This window comes from Chelonoidis abingdonii, chromosome 5, assembly GCF_003597395.2.
Source record: "Chelonoidis abingdonii isolate Lonesome George chromosome 5, CheloAbing_2.0, whole genome shotgun sequence".
Taxonomy (NCBI): Eukaryota; Metazoa; Chordata; order Testudines; family Testudinidae; genus Chelonoidis; species Chelonoidis abingdonii.
The window spans coordinates 56,332,602-56,354,011 of NC_133773.1; the positions used below are offsets into that span (position 1 = coordinate 56,332,602).

General features: G+C 40.9%; 1 long non-coding RNA gene across 2 annotated transcripts in view; it reads left to right on the forward strand.

The window, feature by feature from the left end:
• The window catches only part of LOC116829526 (uncharacterized), a 29,018-nt gene extending 7,896 nt beyond the window's left edge, over nucleotides 1-21,122 (forward strand). The window contains exons 2-4 of one of the 2 annotated variants that reach the window (XR_012655954.1): nucleotides 6-106; nucleotides 368-437; nucleotides 18,236-21,122. This is a non-coding gene — a long non-coding RNA (uncharacterized LOC116829526). The remainder of the gene's footprint in view (nucleotides 1-5; nucleotides 107-367; nucleotides 438-18,235) is intronic. The other variant, XR_004374767.2, reaches the window with a different exon arrangement.
• Nucleotides 21,123-21,410: the final 288 nt, after the last annotated feature.

Below are 21,410 nucleotides of genomic sequence, written 5' to 3' on the forward strand. Positions count from 1 at the left end.
TTCAGGGATAAGGAGGGCAGAAAAAACTGGAATGCTGAATACTTGTTAAAAAAGATAAATAGAGGTTGAGAAGAATATTGGATTATGGATACGTGGAGGAGAAGAGGTGGGGCTTCCTGCAAATAAAGTCTGTTTGTGTGTAATGTGATATGCAAAGGAAACTATATCCCTATAACACTAATTCAGTGAATAAGCTACATGCATATTGTGAGAAAATGCAAGGAACTATAAATAAAATGACTGTGCAGGGTAGTAACTACTATATATAAATGTATTTTGTAAAACAGATCCTTTGTCACGTGTGCATAATACTATGAACAGAAGACTGTTAAATATATATTTCTCTGTTTGGGTTTATTTATTATAGGCTCCAACCTTCTCCCTTCCTCATTCAGCACCTTTAAAGAAGCTGTAATAATATTGACCATAAACTTTAGGTGAGTGATCATTGTTCTCTCTTTTCAGAGAAAATTCTTTGGTAGATTAAATTACTTGTCTACCTAACACTGCTCCCATGATGCAATGACATTTATGACTTAATACCACAAAGTAGAATCAGATGTATATCACCTCAGATGACTTAGACAAATCCTGAATATTTGCATAATTGTGGGCAGTGAAACAAATCCCTCTACAGGGCTTGGTGTATTTCAGAATGACAGGTCTGTGCTGTATTAAATGGAACCGAAAGAAGCTTTACACATTTTTTAATCTTTGAGAGAAACTAAAGGGGACTTTGAAAATCATTCTAATTCAAGAAATACACTGGAAAAGTATTTGAGCTGTCTTCAGTGGCTCACAGTACTACCTCATTCCTCCAAGCTGTTTCAGTGATATTAGAAACATTTGCATACATAGGAGTTCAGATAATTCACTGGAGAACATACTAGGACAGAGGGACGTATGCTGTATGAAGAGAATATTTCTGTATGTTATACATAAGAGTTCTCTCAGTAAACAATTCCTATCTGGAGGGGTATGAATTCTATTTTATTTTCATTCTTCAAGCATCAACTCCAAACGTTTTGCTAAGATTATTACTGTATAAACTGCCAGTCCCTCACTTAGTACTAAGCAAAACATTGAGGTCCCTTCACGCTTCTCCACTGCGCAAAATAGGAGAGGGGAGAAGGAGAGTCACAGATACACAGTCACTGCAGCACAGGTATGAATTAAGCCCATAGGCAGGCAGTTTATGGTTAAGTATCAGTGAGCGTTCTAATACAGAGCTAAGATATGCCTTCAAGTGACCTGTTCCTTCTTTTTAAATATTTTATTTACTCCCATTTTATTGTCTCCATTCTTGCATAGTCTCTCTCTCTTTTATTGGTTCAAGTCAACACTTTATTTTTAAAATGAGGCAAACTGCTGGTACGCAGCTTCTGGTGGGAAAAAGCACAGACTGAGGCATGGCTCCAGCTTATGGCTCCAATATTATTCACCCTGATGCAGTTAGGAGCCAACATGAACTAATTGCTGTGATCTCTCTCCTTGGCTTTTAAATTAACAGCCCGCTGTAGGAGAATCAGCACTGCTTTCAGCAGCCAGAAGCCCACAACAGCAGCCCTTAACATTGTTTAATTTTTACAACTTCAGGGTCACAGAAGAGGCCACTAAATGATTCAATGACACTGCATAGGGTGGTGGAGGCTGGATGATTTGTTTCTGATTTAGGATTTAATTTGAACAATCTGGATTTTCCCATTAGCATTTAATAAATCCGCACTTTGCACCAGTTTCCCACGCATCATTTTCACTGGGCTGGCAACCTTAGAAGCATGTGTGTAGACCAGAGGTAGGCAACCTATAGCAAGTGTGCCAAAGGTGGCACGCAAGCTGATTTTTCAGTGGCACTCACACTGCCTGGGAGTCCTGCATTTTAATTTAATTTTAAATGAAGCTTCTTAAACATTTTAAAAACCTTACTTACTTTACGTACAACAATAGTTTAGTTATATATTATAGACTTGTAGAAAGAGACCTTCCAAAAGTGTTAAAATGTATTACTGGCACGCAAAACCTTAAGAGTGAATAAATGAAGACTCGACACACCACTTCTGGAAGGTTGCTGACCCCTCATATAGACAATGAGCACATGAGCCACTGAGATCTGTTTCGAGTGCATTGATCTCATCAGCTCTTAGTTTTAATAATCTTTTTTTAGGTTGTATATCATTGTTAGTCATTTTCCACCATATCCAGGATTAACATGCACACAGGCCACACAATCTAGCCTTGTAGCATCTCTAGACACTTATAAATATTAGTGAACAAGTTGCTGATTTAGATCATAAGAAACATTTTCACTAGAAGATGAATTATTTTAAATAGAATATAGTAAAGTAATATAAAAGGGCTCCAGGAAATCAAAGAGCAGAGTTCACATTTTCCTTCTCTCTCCCTAGTTTTCTACATTCACATACATACATTTTATATGTGATGAAATCTCACATATAGAGAAAAATATATATTTCTTGAACCAGTTTCTGGCTGCTCCTATTCTGCAAAACACATGTAACATAAACCAAAACACCCAATGTTAATAAACTATAAACTGCAAAGCTGATTGAAAACAGGAAAATATTTTGCAAAGATTTTCATGAAATAATTGTCTTCTTGTTTTCAGAAATTTTTTGACTAGCTCTAGGAAACTGTATCAGATGACTGGAGGATAGCTAATGTAACACCAATTTTTTTTAAAAAAGCCCCAGAGGCAATCCTGGCAATTACAGGCTGGTAAGTCTAACTTCAGTACCAGGCAAATTGGTTGAAACTATAGTAAAGAACAGAATTATCAGTCACATATATGAACATGATATGTTGCAGAAGAGTCAACACAGCTTTTGTAAAGGGAAGTTATACCTCACCAATCGATTGTAATTCTTTGAATGCGTCAACAAGCATGTGGACAAGGTGATCCAATTGATATAGTGTAGTTGGACCTTCAGAAAGCCTTTGACAAGGTCCCTGTAACGGTGCAGCAACTCACCCCTGTGGTGCCTCCTGTCGGTCATCCTGGGAATTAGCTCTTTGATCCAGGAGCACCCTCTGAAGGCTGGTGTCCTGCTTCCTGCTGGGTCCCAAGTCCCTCTTGGACCTCGGTGCTCCTTTCAGGCCAGGTTGCTGCCCCCTGCGGTACCCTACAGTCTCACAGGATCTCCCCTCCCCAGGGAACTCCCACCTCCTATCCTCCCTACCTCACCTAAGTCATAGGCTACTGCCAGTCATCAACTAGCTCCTGCTCCCTGGGGCAGACTACAGTATAAGCCATTCATCACAACAGGCAAGGAGGGGTTTGGACCCGCTGCCTCGGCCTAGCCTTAGGCTGTCCCGTACAACCGCAGTATCTATTTGGCCTTCTACTAGGCCACAGCCTGGGGGTTTCCAGGCCAGAAATCCCCAGCTCCCGTAGCCTTCCCCCAGCCCTGCCCCACTCCAGATACCTTCTCTAGCTCCCCAGCAGCCAGGACCATCTCCCTCTACAGCCAGAGAGAGACTGTCAGTTCCTGGCTTCATTGGCCTTTATAGGGCCAGCTGGACCCTGATTGAGGCATGGCCACAGCTGAGGCTGCCTCCCCAATCAGCCCAGTCTAAGGCTCCCAGCCCCAGCCCTCTCCAAGGGCTGGCTTTTAACCCTTTCAGGCCAGGAGCAGGTGACTACCCCACTACAGTCCCTCACCAAAGTCTCTTAAGCAAAGTAAGCAGTCATGGGATAAGAGGGAAGGTCCTCTCATGGATCAGTAACTGGTTAAAAGATAGGAAACAAAAGGTAGGAATAAATGGTCAGTTTTCACAGTGGAAAGAGGAAAATATCAGGGTCCCCCAAGCACATGTTTTGGGATCTGTGCTCTGTATATTCATAAATAATCTGAAAATTGGGCAAACAGTGAGGTAACAAAGTTTGCAGATGATATAAAAGTACTAAATAAGTAGGTCCAAAGCTGACAGCGAAGAATTACAAAGGGATCTCACTAAGCTGGGTGACTGGGCAACAAAATCACAGCTACAATTTCATGTTGATAAGTACAAAGTAACTCACATTGGAAAAAATGATCCTAACTAGATATTCAAAATGCTGCGGTCTAAATTAGCTGTTTCCAAAATCTCTTTCTTGAGTGGTGTCATTGTGGGTAGTTCTGCTCAATGTGAAGCTCCAGTCAAAAAAGCTAACAGACTGTTAGGAACGATTAAGAAAGGGATAGATAATAAAAGAGAAAGTATCATAATGCAACTATATAAATGCATGGTACCCCCAGATCTTGAATGCTGCATGTAATTCTGGTTGCCCCATCTCAAAAAAGAATTGGACCAGGTACAGAGAAAGACAAGAAAAATTATTAGGGGTATGGAACAGCATCCTTGTGAGGAGAAATTAAGAAGACTGGGACTGTTCAGTTTAGAAAAAAGAGATTACTAAAGGGGGATTATGATAGAGGTCTATAAAATCATGAATGATGTGGAGAAAATGAATAAAGATGTGTTATTTACCCCTTCACATAACACTGGAACCAGAGGTCACCCAATGAAATTAACAGGCAGCAGATTTAATACAAAACATAAGAAAGTATTTATTCACACAATGCACAGTCAACCTGTGGAACATGTTTGTGAAGACCAAAAATATAACTTGGTTCAAAAAAGAATTACATAAATTCATAGATGATAGAGTATATCAATGGCTATTAGTCAAAATGGTCAGGGATTCAATCCCATGCTCTGGGTGTCCCTAAACCTCCCACTGCCAGAAGTTGGGACTGGTGGACAGGGGAAGGATCACTCAATAATTGCTCTGTTCTGTTCATTCACTCTAAAGCATCTGACTGGTCAGTATCAGAAGACAGGATACTGGGTTAGCTGGACCATTGGTCTGATCCAGTATAGCCAGTTTTATATTCTTAATCTGGAATCTATTTGAATTTAATATCAGGCACCATTTTGATAGCTACTAGGTCTTAATGTTTGGCACAGTTCTTCAGATGCTAAAAGAAAGTTAGAAATGTGTTAGCTAGACAATGTGTTAACCAAGACTTCTACATACTAGGAAACTACCTAAAAATAACCATGTTTTATGGTAAGGTGGGGCCCAAGCTGTACAATACAGTCTGAATTCTGAACTTTTACAAAGGTGTTAGTTACTGTCTCTAAACTGTAGCAGTGATCAAATAATAAAATAAAATAAAATAATAATAATTTAAAAAATTGCATCTGAACTAGGGATGAGCAAACTAAGATAGAGAATATAATTGTTCTGAACAAAAATAATTGTCCACTAGAACCAGAAACTGAATTGCTAAAATACCACGAGAAAAATCTCATGTTATTTATGGTCAGACTAGAAGCAGACTATGTTAGAAATCTTGTGGGAGTGAATGTTTTTGCAAGTTTTCCTCTCTGATTTTTCAGACTCAAAGGGTGAACTCCTGGCCCCACTGAACTCAATGGGAATTCTACCTTTGACTTCAATGAGGCCAGGATTTTATCCCAGAGGTTCAGATAGCTTGAATAAGCACCCAAAAGCATGAGTGTTTATTTGAATGGAACTGCTAAAAGTTTTAAGCAACACCTGTCGCTAACCTAAACTTGCTTTCAGTTCTAGGGGCCAAATTCACTGCTGACATAGGTTGGTGCAACCTCATTTACAGACCGGTCAAGCCTATTCTCCCCTCCCCGCCACTGAATTGTAGGCTCAGGAATAAACTACACAGAGCTGGGGGAAAAAAGAAAGGAAGGTATCAGAAAGCTGAAGAAAGGAAGGCCTTCTTCCTTTGTTCTTATATTAGTCTTCATCCATCCTCACTCAGCTAAGAATGGCTGCTCTCTGTCTTAGCCTGCTGCTCAGGCTGAAAGGACCTGTCAGCCCACTTGATTGCCTTTGCCCTCACTAGACAGGGAAACTCTCCACTCCTATGACTCAGCTGCAGCAGACAGAGGTGAAGCAGGCACAAGGACCTTGTGCTCTAATGTCATTGAGGGAGGGAGCTCTTTTTACTGCAGCTGTTTATCTGCCTCCACCTCATTTGAGTCTCCCCCACCTACCCTTTCACTTGGATTTCTCCTTCCCACAACACCACTATCTTCACCCGCTGGGGGTTGCCCTACTTTATCTCCCTCCATCTCCTGTTGTCCTGTCCTCTTGGTGATATGCACTGATCACTCAGAGCAAAGGAGTCTGACAACGGTCTGGCAGCATGGCATGACGTGAGCCTCTGCATAGCAATCGATTTCAACTAGGTCTCACCAGAGCCTCCTCAAAGATACAGTTTCCCACACTCCTCACGCTGCCACTATACTACTTGTCTGAAAGCAACTTGTTGGGCATGAAAGGGGAAATAAAAAGGAACATTTGGTAGTGAGGGAACTATAAGGGAAAGGTTGGATAAAGCAAATAGAGGGCAAGACACTTTAATTTAAGACAGAGGAAAGTAAAACAGAGCAAGATATAAAATAAGCATGAAAGTGTGAACAGCACCTAAAAGGTGATACATATGGTAGTTTTAATTTTTTTTTAATGAAATTGCCCTTCCAAAATGTTGTTTACATAAACAATTACCTATATGTGTTCTGTTCATACACAGGGTAGGATATGTTGTGTGCCAGTTACAGCTATTTTCCTGATCTCATGTCACATCCTTGTAAATGGACTAGTATCCTGACTTTTAGTAGATGTCACGTCCTTAAGTCACTAAAAGAGGGGTACAGCAGCTATCTGGATTTCCACCTCTCTCTTGATAGGTTGTGTATCAGGTATACCCATAAGCAGTTGGTTGCATATTTATTTACCTGTGGTTTGAGTATGTATTTTCTATTTCATGGCAGTACATCAGAAATGTGATAGTTGTCAGCCACTACAAGTTGTCAGTCATGTCCGCAGTTGATTGACCAGAAGAACAGCTACACGAAATGAGAGAGACAAAGAAAAGGAAACTTATGAGATTTCCACTCAGAGATTTAGTTAGGTTTTTCTGTAATCCTCATCTGACCACTTCCTTCCATCTGCAGGTTAGCTGGAAGTGACACACTAAAAACCTTTAACGGCTGTGTATAAATAAACAAGGATATTATTTCACACAATGAGATTTAATAGTTTAACAAAAATCTAATTTTAAGTGCCTGTCAGTTTCATTTTGGTTCTGTGAACAGAAATGTTCATGTTGATATAGAGATATGACATACATGTTTAGAAGTAGCTGAAAAAGGCTTTGATCCTCCAGTTACTGCAATAGCATCTTGTGCAGATGCAAGAGTATATCCAGATGCATGTCACTGTAGGATTAGTGTCCATGTCAATCCTAATATGTGCCAGGAATCAAATTCTTCTGTCAAGGCATTTCCAGCTGTTAAGGAGCAAAGTCTATTAATTTTTTTTAATTCAAAGTGCTTGATTATATTACAGAAATATTGGAGCTGTGACAAAATTTTACAAGGCCTGTGTCCACAAAATGGAAGAAGTGATTTTCAGAAATACAGTATAAGATAGATCTGCTTAGAACACACTGTGATTTAAGACCATTCTTAGGAATAAGAGATCACCTTTCATTAAGAGGTTTTTTACTCAATAGGCTCACCTAGAAGTGATCTATGAAGCAGAAACTTGGTTCTGACAAAGAAAAACCCTATGGAATGGCTCTTCATTGAGAAGGGATGGTGACAGGAATGATCTGTCAAACAATTGTATGGTGTCGGTTCTTAATTTGTAATGAAAGAGGTGCTGGGGCTCAAGCAATTATTTTGCTTCCATAACTGATGCAGCAAGCCCAGAGGTGCTGGGGCTTGTTTCATCTGAATTGCCAAGCCTACAGATTCCGGGACTTAACCCTGGTAAGCTCTGGCACAAATTAAGCATTGTATAGTGTGAATTGTTATGTTTTTATCTTAAATTGCAATGTGGAAACCAATTACCATGTTTTGGATTTTGGAGTCCTGAGGTGTCCTCTCGGGGACAAGGGCCTTCCCACACAAATCTGATTGTGGGTTCAGGGCCATGGTATAGGCTATTGCAGTAAAAAAGCAGGGAAAGGCAACACAGTCTAGCTACCTCAGGAGCAGCTACACTCATGTTACTTTCACAATATTTTTCATTTTTTCCTCCTTTTGTCTATCTGCCATTCCCCCATGGCACTTATCACACCCCTCTTCAGCCTCATGGCATCCATCCTCTTCCTCCATCCCTCTCCCATCTCCACCCTGGCTCCATTTTACCCTCATCTCTCTACAGTTCTCACCAGCTCCACTTCCTCCTCTCCCCCTCCATCCGAATCTCCCCTCTCTGCTCATCAGCACAAATCCAAATCTTACATCCATCCTTCCTCATCTGTGGCGACATTTACCTCAACCGAAGCCCTCCTTCCATCCCCGCCCTCTCCACTTCCCACACCCATCCCCACCACCACTTCCCCCTCTGTCATGCCTTCATTTATAACCATATGCCCACCCTCCTCCTTCCCCCTCATTCCAGCTTCCCTTCTCTTGCTGTCTCTGGAATGCCCAATACATCTCTAAAAAGATCATAACCACCTATAACTTCTTCATACCTCAGTCTCAGCTCTCTCCCCCACTTTGTCTGACCCTGCCTTTACCTACCTGCTAATTACTGCCCCAATTCTATTTAGACAAACTTTCATTGCTTTTAAAGCTCCCCAAGCTTAAATAGAGGTATCAGGATTGATCAGAATGTGTCAAGGAACTATTTGGAGACTAAAAGCTTCAAGCACCTCTCAGAACAGGAAAACTTGGAAAGAAAACTATTTTATTAACCTAAGATTACTTCAGGTTAGGCTGGAAATAAACAAATCATTTGAATTTGAGAACAACTGCTCCTAAAAGTTCACTGCGTGCATGCGAACAAATGAGTGACATTCTTTGTGACCAGTCTCATTCTCTTTATAGTCAGAGTTATTGGGGAGGGGAAGCATTCCCTAAGCACCAGAAATAAACCAAAGTGAAACTGGTGTTCTATGAAAACGTATTGTTTGTGAACTACAATGCCTTAGAAGGGAAAAAAAAATCAAAGCTCTAATAGAGATAGGCAGCAGTTGGTATCTGTATGCAGACTGGTAGGTAATTAAGGCATGTGCCTAACAGCAGCCCTTGAGAAGTTCTTAAAGAGACAATGTACATGTTACAAACATGATTAATCCTCTTGATAGCAAGGCAGCTTTAAAGCTAGCAATGAAAGGAAAGAGCTTAAGGATAAAGGGAGTGAATTCCAAGCCAAAGCTAGTCTAGATTTCCTGATGGAAGAAATTCTCAGCAGAAGTGATTTCAAATCACAGAATTTGGATCTAGATTTTGAACACACCAAATTTCAGGAGTGTCTGGAGCAGAGATTTTGGTTTGTCTCATTATAAAGATAGTGGATGGTAGCAAAAATTAGATCTGATTGTCAGTTATTCTGAACCGCCCAAAGTTTGGGGAATCCACAGTCATGGTTTTGGTGCAGGCTCAACTTTACTTCTCAGCTAAGAAATGAAAGATTGCCATGGATGCTAGGATAGCTACTTATCAAAGATAGGTGCAGTTATCATTTAAATAATTTCTTTTCTGTTTAAAACCTGCAGTTTTCATGGTTAAGCCACGACATTTTCGTGGCAGAATCTCCGTTACCTCAGCAAGTCTATTTTCCTTCTAGTGGGGGAGCTGATTTTTTTTTCATATTTGTCCTCTCTCCTTCCTGCTATATTCCAGTATCAGCTTCCTCCAGATGCTCAGATTGTATGGGCTGTTGCTTTAGCTGACTCAGAAATTCTCTGTCCCTGCAAGAGACTCTCAGAATCTTCCATTTAATCTACTATGGTGTACTTGCTTGCTTTCCCGACTCCTTGCTCCTGCACTTCCTTTCTACTTCTGTCTCTCTTGGCCCTTCCAAGCCTCCAACTCTCTAGGTGTATCCCCTGCCCCATTCCCTCTCTTTGATCATCTCTCCCTCTCCAACTTCATCCTTAGTGGTTTCTCTACTGTCTGCTCAACCTTTATTCTTTAACTTCAGTCTTGATTCTCATATACTCATCAGTCCTCTTATCTATTAATTCTTTCTTCTTCTTCTCCCCCACTTCCCTTTTCCCCCTCTAGATTTCTTTCTTCTTCTTCTCCCCCACTTCCCTTTTCCCCCTCTAGATTTTTAGAATATAATTCAGTCACTTAAATAAATTATGTCCTTTTTTGATCTCTTCTGTCGTTTCCCTTCTTTCCCTGTCCCTGCACTGCTGACATGGTAACTAATTCCTCGACCTCTGGGGCAAACTCTCTGAAACAGGCTACTGTCCTAAAATATCCCTGTCTGGCCTTGACACTCATACTACTGCTCTCTCACTAGTCTTCCATTTCAATTTTCTTTTAAAAAAAAAAGCGGGGGGAAGAAGCAGCTTGGGGTCTCCTCAATAATGACTAATCAGCCAGCAATCTCCTTGGTGGTTTTCAAGCTGAGTTGCTCTCTTCCATGTGGCTAATAATCTCTTTCTCGCTCAGAATGAAGGTAGAGCTAGTTGAATAACTGAGTAAACCTGAAAATCTTCTTTCAGGTGGACACAAAATGACAATTTGAGTTTTTCCTCAGTGAAATATGTTGTTTGACCAAAACAAAATGTTTAATTTCATTTTGGCTTTGGTTGTGTTTTTAATCCCCTTTTTTGTGGTTAAAAAAAATCTATTTACAATCTGAAATGAAAGATTGAATTGTTCCATTTAGAAAATATTGAAATAAAGTGCTTTGATTTTTTGTAGACTTTTTCTTCCATTTTTCCCCAGCCAGAACTATTGGTTGTATTCAACTCAAATTTGTGAACAGTTTCAGGTGCCCAAAGCTATATTTTTTGATGAACAAACTATTAGCCAAAAACTTTTGCTTGGCTCTAGATGAATATTCCTTCTTCCCCATGATTTCAGTGTAATCTTTCATATTAATGAAATATGTTGGATCAGCTTCTATCAGTCAAAATGTTCTCTTTTCTTCTCTGGTTGTTATTCCTTCTCTGAACTATAAAGCATCCTCTGTGGAGTTCTCATTTCTTGGCCCACTGTTCTTTATTATCTGCCTCTTCTCTGAGTCATTTTCATCTGGGCTTTTAAATTTACCTACTACTTTAATGATGCTTATCACAGGATACACTTACCACTAGGATGGCTCCTTCTGGCTAATCCAGGGATTAGCTCCTTCCAGGTTGGATGCTGGCTTCTGTCACTTGTTTGTGTGCCCTGCTGCTTCTCTCTCAGCAACTCAGCACTCTCTCTTTGCAGCTTGGCCCTCAGCTCACTGTATGTTTTCCCCTTGCAGGGGTTATCAAAGTCTTTCCATCCAAAATGGCAGTCTTCTCCCCCACTGCCCAAACTGTGCCACTTTCCCGGTGGCTGGTAGCCTCCCTCTGCTCTGGGTTCCAGCTAAGGGATCCTCTAATCAGCAGCCGGTCATTTTCCTGAGCCTTTCCCTACTCTACCTTTCTCAGGCTTTGACTCTACCAGCCTTCTGGATAAACCTTTCCTTCAGAGCCTGGATCCCCTGGGGTTTATACTTTCCCCTGTTAGAGAAGGAAACCTGGGGGGGAACACACAGGGAACTATTTACTATGAACTGGATAACAAGGGACAACACAAGTTAGGAATATAGAGATGAGATACAGAGGGAGTCAAACCATGGACTATGCATGCTGCACAGGGATTGATTCCTGCAAAGTAACTGAGCTAATTCAAAAATGTGTGATGCAATGGATAGTAAATGCAGTGAGATGTGTAATGCATATAAAGGGAGAGGCTTTTTGTTTAACTTTGGGGTTGTGATGTGCCCTGTATCCATCCCCCCTGTGTTTGAGCCTGATCAACTCAGCATAGTATTGCTGTATGCCAAACAAACATATCTGAATGACAAAGTCTAGAGTCAAACTGAGTTCTTGGGAAGCGGAGTGGAAAGAGGTCTCGGAGGGAATCCCAACATACCTATCACTAATTCTGCAATCACGGTCGTGTAAGTTTACCTTGAATCCACCTCTGCTGAAATTCCCTTCCATGCCTTCATTGATTTCAATTCTCTTTTTTCCAGCCTCTCTGCATCACAGTTCTCCAGAATTTCACATATGCAGACTGCCTCTGTTCTTCATCCAACATGCACAAAGAAACATGACTGCATTACCCTTTATAGACATTGGCTCTTGGCTTCTTGATTGCCTAGCACTTGCCTCCTGTTTTCTCCTTCACATAAGTTTGCCATGGAAGTCCTTGTCCTCTGAACTTCCTGCGATTTGGAATAGCCTGCCTCTCTCTCTCCACCTTACTTATTCTCTATGTGTTCTCAAAATCTCCTTTGAAAATGTACCTTTTTTTGTCATGCCCATTCCATACTGTACCTTTTAAAGTAATAAATAAAAGCTGAGGGGATAGATTCCAGCTCTGTAGCTGTGTCATTTAACTCTGGAAAGCGTTTTGGTCATACAATTTGTATAAGTAAAATGACACAAACTCGTATTGTATTGTTCATCTGTGATACCTTGTAGATTACAAAGTTTCATGCTGTGCCATGGAAAAGGATAAGGGCATTTCAGAAGCTCACATTTTCCACTGACAGCTCATTCTGAATTCAAATGAGCCAATGTAGTGGTGACATTTTTATTTTTAACATTGAATCCAAATGAATTTGGTTTTTTTTGTGGTAAAGGCAAAGCTTAGACTAGCACTGAAGACCTATTGGTACACACCCACTTCCTTCAGTTAGCACCCTGCTCGAACCACATCTACAGTTTCAGTATTCTTGTGGTTTTCTGAATTTGGCATATAACAGCATAGCTGCAACATGCATAGTGACAGTCTCTGTAACTCTGGAGATTTCATTAAAATGTACATAATTTGTTTTACAGACAGGAAACTGAAAATTCTCTGCAAAGCAGATATGCTCTCATAAAACTAGATTTGCCAGTTAGGTACCAATTTGATTAGGAAGCGGGGCTGAGTTCCACCTCAACAACGGCTGCACCTACACCCATGTACAATCCCTCACCATGCATAGAGTCTACAATTCTACCTGGTTCTTGTGCTTCGCACAAGGAGCAATTCTAAAGCAATCCTCTGTTTCAGGTGTGGATACATTGAATGACTGAGATAAAATAAGAACAGATTGGACTCTTCACCCAATCCTCAAAATAAGCAGAACTTATATCTGCCCTGCCTAAGGTATCTATTTATTCAGGTTCTTGTGTGGCTCCCATCGCCCTAGTATTGGATGTGGCATTGCTAGGGCCTGACCGGGTTCCCAGGCATGAAAAACACGTCACACACCCTGAAATCTGGTCTTTTGTGTGCTTTTACCCTATACTATACAGATTTCATGGGGGGAGACCTGCGTTTCTCAAATTGGGGGTCCTGACCCAAAAGGGAGTTGCAGGACGGTCACAAGATAATTTTAAGAGGTCATGATATTGTCACCCTTAGTTCTGTGCTGACTTCAGAGCTGGGCAGCATACCATACTCATGCTACCCTTACTTCTGTGCTGCTGCTGGCAGTGGCTCTGTCTTCAGAGCTGGGCTCCTGGCCAGCAGCCACTGCTGTCCGATCACCCAGCTCTGAAGGCAGCGTCACCACGAGCAGCAGCACAGAAGTAAGGGTAGCAATACTGTAATGCCCCCTACAATAACCTTTCAACCCCTCTGCCCACAACACCAGGAAATTTCAGATTTAAATAGCTGAAATCACAAAATTTACCATTTAAAAAAATCCCATGACTGTAAAATTGACCAATGTGGACTGTGAATTTGGTAGGGCCCTAGGAATTGCATAGAATGTGGAGGGAGGGGGAGGAAGAGAGATTACAATATAGTCATAGTTCTGTCCATACTCACTCCCCATGTTTTCCAATCATTCTTAGTCCTTCCTCCATCTCACCTGCTCTTGTACCCTCTGTGCTGGGCCCTAGCTGGCCAGGATATAAAAGAGTGTTCTCTGGTGAGGAAAACAGGAAAGGGATGAGCTGCTAAGAAATATGGAGACAGGAAGATGGAAAATAGAGTGGCTGCTGAATTTGAGTGTTGTGTTTGGTGAATAAGTTATTGCAAATTAGTCTGAAGAGAACAATATGATGCTCTTGGCATTCTAATATCATGCAGGAATTATGCACTATTATTTCTTCTCTTACATAAATCTTAGATTCATTTTTCTCTAGGGCTGAGTTGTCACTTTGCTATCCAGCGTAAGTAAGGAGCAGCACATAGTGACTCAGAGATTCACAGTTTGTCCTCAGCTTTCCCCTTATTCCAGGGGCGGAGGCAGGGGGAAGTAAGCTGCATCAGTCTTCTTTCTGATAGAGCTAATCTCCCCTTCCACAATGGTTCAGTTGTACTGGCTGGCACATTGGGGATGGGGCACAGAGCTCCATGTATTTCTTGCCCAACTGTGCTGCTCTCTTCCCTGCACACAAAATAGCCCTGAGGGTAACCTGTGCAAGGAAGTAACACGTTATGGACACCTTTGAGTTAGAGCATCTCTAAATACCACTTGCTTACTGCAATGCTGTGGCAGATTGTTTTCAATGACTTCCCACTATACGCAGAGAGGTACATATTTCAAATAACTATGAGCAAGAAGTAGAAGACGCTGGAGCAGTCTAGACATGAAAGGAACATCTGTAGGAATGACCCTTTTTGTGAAAACTCAAACATAATTGGGTTTTAAAACAGGTATCTGATAGGATCATATCACCGCCAATCTGTAGTGAATGAGTGAAACTGATCAGAGTATATAATTTCGGTAGATGTAGCAGAGTGTGTAATTTTGGTATTTTTACACTTCTATTCATGAATTCTAGACCCCATGACAGATAAATGACAGATAAATGGCTAAAAAGGCTTGCGAGCAAGACATCTTATTGCTTTTTCATTTGGATACAGTGAAATTGTTCCATTAGAAATCTGCTAACATACAGCAGGGAAAAAAAGTTTTCTTCTTTGCATAAGTTTCTTTTTGCCCAACCTCAGCTGTTATTTTTGCACAATCATATCTTGATTTTGTCATTCCCAGGCCAGTTTGAGTCTGTTTTATGAGATATGGACAAATGTGCTTGCCACTCTGTACACTCTGTGACACTGTACGGTTCTGTTCTATATCTATCCAAAAGCCTTAGTGAACTTAGTGAACTACTTTGGAGCTATCCCCTATGCTGCAAGGCTCCCAAACCTGAAATTAAACAAACAGCTTTCTTTTGGTTTGGAGGTTCTTCTCCACCACTCTACTATTCCTGTGGGCTCTGTTGGCATGAACAGGCAGAGTGTTTAGCTACATGCACTCGGAGAGCAGGAGTTGAGTATCTTTCACTAGTCTGCTTGCTCTCAAGAGCAGAGCAGACATGTTTGTGGAAGTTGTATTATCATCGTGCACTTAATTTTTTAAGGAAGAATCTGTGCAGGTGGGTTAGATGGGAAGCTGGGATGCTAGGATGCTGACAATACTGTAGCCCTTGTTTTAAAGGATTGGTAGGTTTTTCAGAATTAGGTCACTTAAAAATGCACCAAAGCATGAAACTGGGCAACTTCAGATATTGGCAATATTATACCGACCCCATCATTCCAAAGCTGCTAGTATGAAACCCGGTCAAGTTGGCTCCTAACTGAAAGTCATGGCTATAAATTAGCCTGCATAAAAAAGATTTGATGGTCTTAGTCTGTTAGGTGTGCCCACATCACAAAAACTGTCATCTCAATTAGTATCAACCAGAACAGCTGGATGGTATTGGCAATATGGAGGCAGACCAGAATATCATACAAGAATATCTGGATGACCCTGAAAACTGGAGTAATAGAAATGGGATGAAATGTAATAGTGCACAGTGCAAGGTTAGGGACTAACAGCAATAATTTTTGCTATAAATCTGGCACTTAGTTGGAAGTGAAGAGGAGGAGAAAGACCTGGATATATTGGTTGATCACAGGATGACTATGAACCGCCAATGTGATGTGGTTGTGAAAAAGACTCATGCATTCCTAGGATGCATCAGGCAAGGTATTTCCAGTAGAGATAGGGAAGGATTAGTACCATTTTACAAGGCACTGGTGAGACCTCATCTGGGATACTGCATGTAGTTCTGGTCTCCCATGTTTAAGAAAGATGACTTCAAACTGGAACAGGTACAGAGAAGAGCTACTAGGATGATCAGAAGAATGGAAACCCAACTTATGAGAGGAAACTCAAAGAGCTTGGCTTGTTTAGCTTAACCAAACAAAAGCTGAGGGAAGATATGATTGCTCTCTATAAATATATCAAAGGAATAAATACCAGGGAGGGAGAGGAATTATTTAAGCTCAGTACCAATGTGAACACAAGAACAAATGGATATAAACTAGCCATCAACAAATTTAAGCTTGATATTGGATGAAGGTTTCTAACCATCAGAGGAGTAAAGTTCTAGAACAGCCTTCCAAGGGGAGTAGTGGAGGTAAAAAAACCTAACTTGATTCACAACTGAGCTTGATGAGTTTATGGAGAGATGGGTATGATGAGATTGCCTACAAGGGCATGTCGCTGATCTGTGATTGCTAGTAACAAATATCCCCAATGGCCAGTGATGGGACAGTAGATGCAGAGGGCTCTACATTACTGCAGAAGATTCAGTCTAGCTGTTGGGTATTGCCAAAATGATCAGGGTCTAACTAATCACCATATTTGGGGTCAGGGAGGACTTTTGCCATGGGTCAGATTGGCAGAGACCCTGAATGATTTTCATCTTCCTCTCCAGCATGGGACACGTGTCACTTGCAGATTTAAACTAGTGTAAATGGAGGATTCTCTGTAATTTGAAGTCTTTAAATCATGATTTGAGACTTCAATAACTCAGCCAGAGGTTCTGGGTTTATTACAGGAGTTGGTGGGTGAAGTTCTGTGGCCTGCAATGTGTCAGACTAGATGGTCATGATGGTCCCATCTGGCTTTAAAGTCTATGAGTTGTTAATACAAACTTATCCTCTCAGACTCATCCCATGAGGAAGTCTTTCCAGTGATAGGTACAGACCCACTGCTGAGCAAGATCTCATTACCACTGCCTGTCCTACAGTCCTTACTCAGGCCTAAAACCATAAACATCAAGGACAGTTTTGGCTAAATATCAACTTCAGGAATGGGGCCAAATAAGAAATGATGGTGTACAACCACAGTTTAATAAAAATGCTCAGCAATGTGACTGTAAAGTTTAGGGAGAGAGGCTGAACTGCATCAGAACTGACAACCTAGCTAGAGGACAATGGTGGCTTTAATTCACACTGTGCCCTCCCAGTTTGGGGCTGTAGAAGGAGTTGGTGGATTTCCTGGTGTATTAGAGCAGCAAAGGCTGCCTCAGAGCATGGAATAGCACAGAATCTCCATAGTGCTCAGTGTACGGGGGCTCCCATGACATGCTGTCTCATGTCTCCAGCCTGATCCCTAGTATGCCTCCTGCTGCAGACCCTCAGTGTAGGCAATGTAAGGATGCGTATGGAAGCCCTATGCAGGGCCTGCACCAGAGAAGTTCTTTGCCATCTGACTGCAGTGTTTTTATGGCCCAGGGCAGTGTACAGGGGTCACTCAAAGTAAAGGGGAGGATCTCTCTCTAGATGGACTAAGTTTATGTTGGCAGTTTGCTGTAAACCATATGTAAACAACTCTCTCCCTGCACACACGCACGAGCACACACAATATTAAAAACCATTTTCTTTTCTCACCACAATTCACTCAAAAATTTAAGCTGCTTTGCTTTCTTGCAGCTCTTTCCAGGATCATGTGGCAACAAGCACATCATAGTTTAAAAATAAAATCCAATTAGAAGAAATTATAGTATCTAGTAGTGAAAAGGAAGAGCTGAGTGAGAGGTTCAGCTCCATCCTTAGTAGCACTCAAAATCAACCTGGGTTAAAATCCAGCCTGCATCAGTGTACAAGGAGAGGTGTTTTGGAAAAGTATTTGTATCTTAAACTTTTCACTGCAACTTGCTATAAATGTTTTGCTCCATGTGAATATCTGTGGCCACTCTGAAGCCCATTTGCAGATTTGCTTCAAGTGGATGTGCTGGAAAACAGCACATTATGCATCATTACCCCTGTACTGAGCCCACGCTGTATGACATTGAGGATAATAATAACAATAATCTCATCTTTAAGGCTATTAATTTGACTTCAAGATTGTATATCTCAATCAAAATTTATTCCTGGTTTACAATGGGATGTCTATAACAGGGCACAGACAGACTGCCTACGTGTGACGAGGTGGATGGATGAATAACAATGTCTTCATTCACAGGCCCAGATTCTGCCATACCAGGAGAGAGCTGGATCTACTGAAGCATCTGCTGCTGCAATCACAATCGGAACTGAAAAAATGGTATATCACTTTTTTCTTAGTCATTCAGAGCCATAACCTCAGCTGGTGGAATCTGAAGCCTGAGGAGGTGTACTCGTTTCTATCAGCTGAGAATTTGATCTTAGGTTTTTTAAAACATATTAAAAGATACTGTTCAAGATAGTAACATTTTTCTACTACACAGATCTCATTCCTTAAAACTTTTTGTTTACCTGTAATTAAATGTAAAAAATGAAATACTAAAAAGAAATGCCTTTGTTAACCCAACTGAAATCTGGAAGTTTTGGGTCATGGTAAATTCATCACCTTCTTTTATTCTATGCTTTTCAAAAATTTTATTGGAAAAGAAAATATCAGCAAATGCTAGTTAGAAAAATGATAGCTAAGGGATAGCTCACTCACAGGAGTGGTCTCACTGGTGTCACTGGGGCTACTCGTGTAAGTAAAGGTTGCCCTGTTTAGCCCGAGATTACGTAGGAAGTACGTTTATTTTACAAATCCTGGGTATTGCTGCTGCAGAAACATCAAAATACTTTGGGTGGGATCTTGAAAGGCAGTGAGCAATCCCATTGCCTATTGAATTTAGTGGGAGATGCAGTTGCTCACCACCAGTCAATACCTCCATCTATAAGGTTGAGTTGAACTTTGCATTTAGGGCAGGAATTTAAAGGTAGTACACATGCAAGACTTGATTCGCCTCTCACTTACATTCGCTGCACACTTGTGGAACTCCCTGAGTTCAGAGGAGTTTTTCCTGATGTACAAAGGTGCAAAGGAGATTAGGGAATACTGTACGTCATATGTATGCACACAGAGTGGGAGATTACTTGACCCATCACTGAAAGACAGACATGGATTTTAATTTAGATTTGTACACTGTGAATAAAAAGTTCATCTGAAGGGCAAATCACTGATCATCTTCCCTTCCTCAGTCTACTCCTGAGTATCTAATTAGCCCTTGGAAGGAGTGTGAATCTTAGATTTACACAGATTAGAATTTGCTTCGACATGTCTGTCAAAAGCTGGCTAGAAAGAAATAGCTTGCAAACATCCATGGTAAGTGGAGAGATTGCTCACCATTTCCTACAACAGATGTGACATGTAAAGGGAAGGCTATGGTTCTATACGTCACTCAATATATCACACAGAAGGGAGGACCTGTGCTGTCTGTGATAGCAAGCTAACGTTCCATTTTCACAAAACCCATCAGTTAACATTCCATTTCCTCTAATCTATAGCTGACCAAATGCTTCTTACTGAACTTCTCTAAGCATCTTGTCATCCATGATAGCGCAGCCACTTTGTTAACTTTCTTCTGAATCTATGGTTTTAAAGCTGCTAAAGAGAGCTGATATCTCCACATATAATAAACTTCTGTTTATGAAAGTCACCATGAAAGAAGACGTGACGCACATGATAGAGGGGATTAACGCTGTATGATATGAGGTCAAGAGCTGAGTGATCAATCCTCAGATGCCTTTCATCAGCAACGAAAAAATGAGCAACAATAATACAGGACTCTTCCTTCATGGTCTGATCCTATAAATGATTAATTGTGCAGTATCTACAGAAACCGGCACATCACCTGATTAAGAATACTGGATGTCCAGGGGATTAGTCTTAATCATCATGAATAATGATTTCATTCATAAACATGTAGAAGGAATGAATAATAGGATACTCAGGATTTTTTTTCAACCTGTCAGTTCAAGCAATGGTCTACAAATGGAAATGAGGCTTGAAGAAAGACACAGGCTTATTGCAAACTAAGAAAATTAATGCAAAGTGTAGCAAAGGAAAGGAAAAGAAAGATCTGTGGAAATCTAAAAAATAATTATTTATAATAAACTGAAAATCATGACAGTTCAGAATGTGCTGCGGAGACAAATGCTGTTCTTAAGAAGCATGTAGGGATCAATGTTTACTTTTCTTGCAGTGATATTTACCAAATGGTAATATTCAGTTGGGCAGAACATAGTATAAGAGGGGACTCTCCTGTTAGTACTACAGCTACTATAATTAGAATAATCTAGAAACGTAATTCTATAACTCAAGCCTATTCTGTATCTTTTTCTTGCTATTGGACAATCACAGCTGAATATATTCACATACTCACATCAAGCTTTCTGTTGCCAGAAGACATTCATGAATCTGACCCCCACTGTGTGTTATGAATATTGAAATAAACAGTCCCCAAAACCCAGAAAATACAGAACCATTTGAAATGCACTTACTTTTTAACTGAAATGCACTTACTTTGTCGGAGTTCCTTTTTAAGAAAACATGGAATATACACTATAGAATGAATGTATGCTGTTTCTTTTTGCGGATTAGAAACATGCTCTCGTTTATTTAACAATGAATGACGTGGCACTCTTGATTTACCATGAGACACAGAAGAGATATTGAAATGTGATAGTGCAGCACTCTGGTGTTCTACAGGCAAGCAAGAACTCAAGGTCCTTGCCCCAGAGACTTTACATTATAAACACTAGATAGTGACTTGGGATAAAATTTCCCTCTGGACTATACACCCCTTCTTTCACCCCTTGAATCTAGGTGTGCAATAATGAATGGGTGAAGCATGCCCACTTGTCCCTGGAGCAGGTAGACAGGGAGTTGCAGGGACTGGCTAGAGGCTTGGCTCTGCCACAATGCACTGGCTAGCGCAACTGTGCCAGGATGGTGGGTGTCATTGATATAGGCCAGCAGCAAATTACTACTTCCTCATCAGAGCAAGGGGGGAGTGGGAGGAAATTATAAATCACTTAAAGGGATATCTGTGGCACAGTGCTTCCTAGGGCTAATCTTCCTCATTTCCCCTTGCACATAGCTATGCCTCAAGCCACAATCTTGGCCTTAGAGGAATCCTGTTGATCTAACTTCTTACAGCACCTGGATGGTTCTTGGAGGTCTCACATCTTTGTAATGACCAGGTCTAAATCTGCTTCGCTTACAATGTAGCTAAAGGAGACATTATTGAAAATGCAATCTGATCATTCTGTTATGATGGAGGGCTCCATCCTCATCTCAGACACTGCACCTGCATGCTCAGCAAAATCGAACTGTTCCAGATGTTCACAAAATCATGGCTAAACACACATACAGTGAGTTA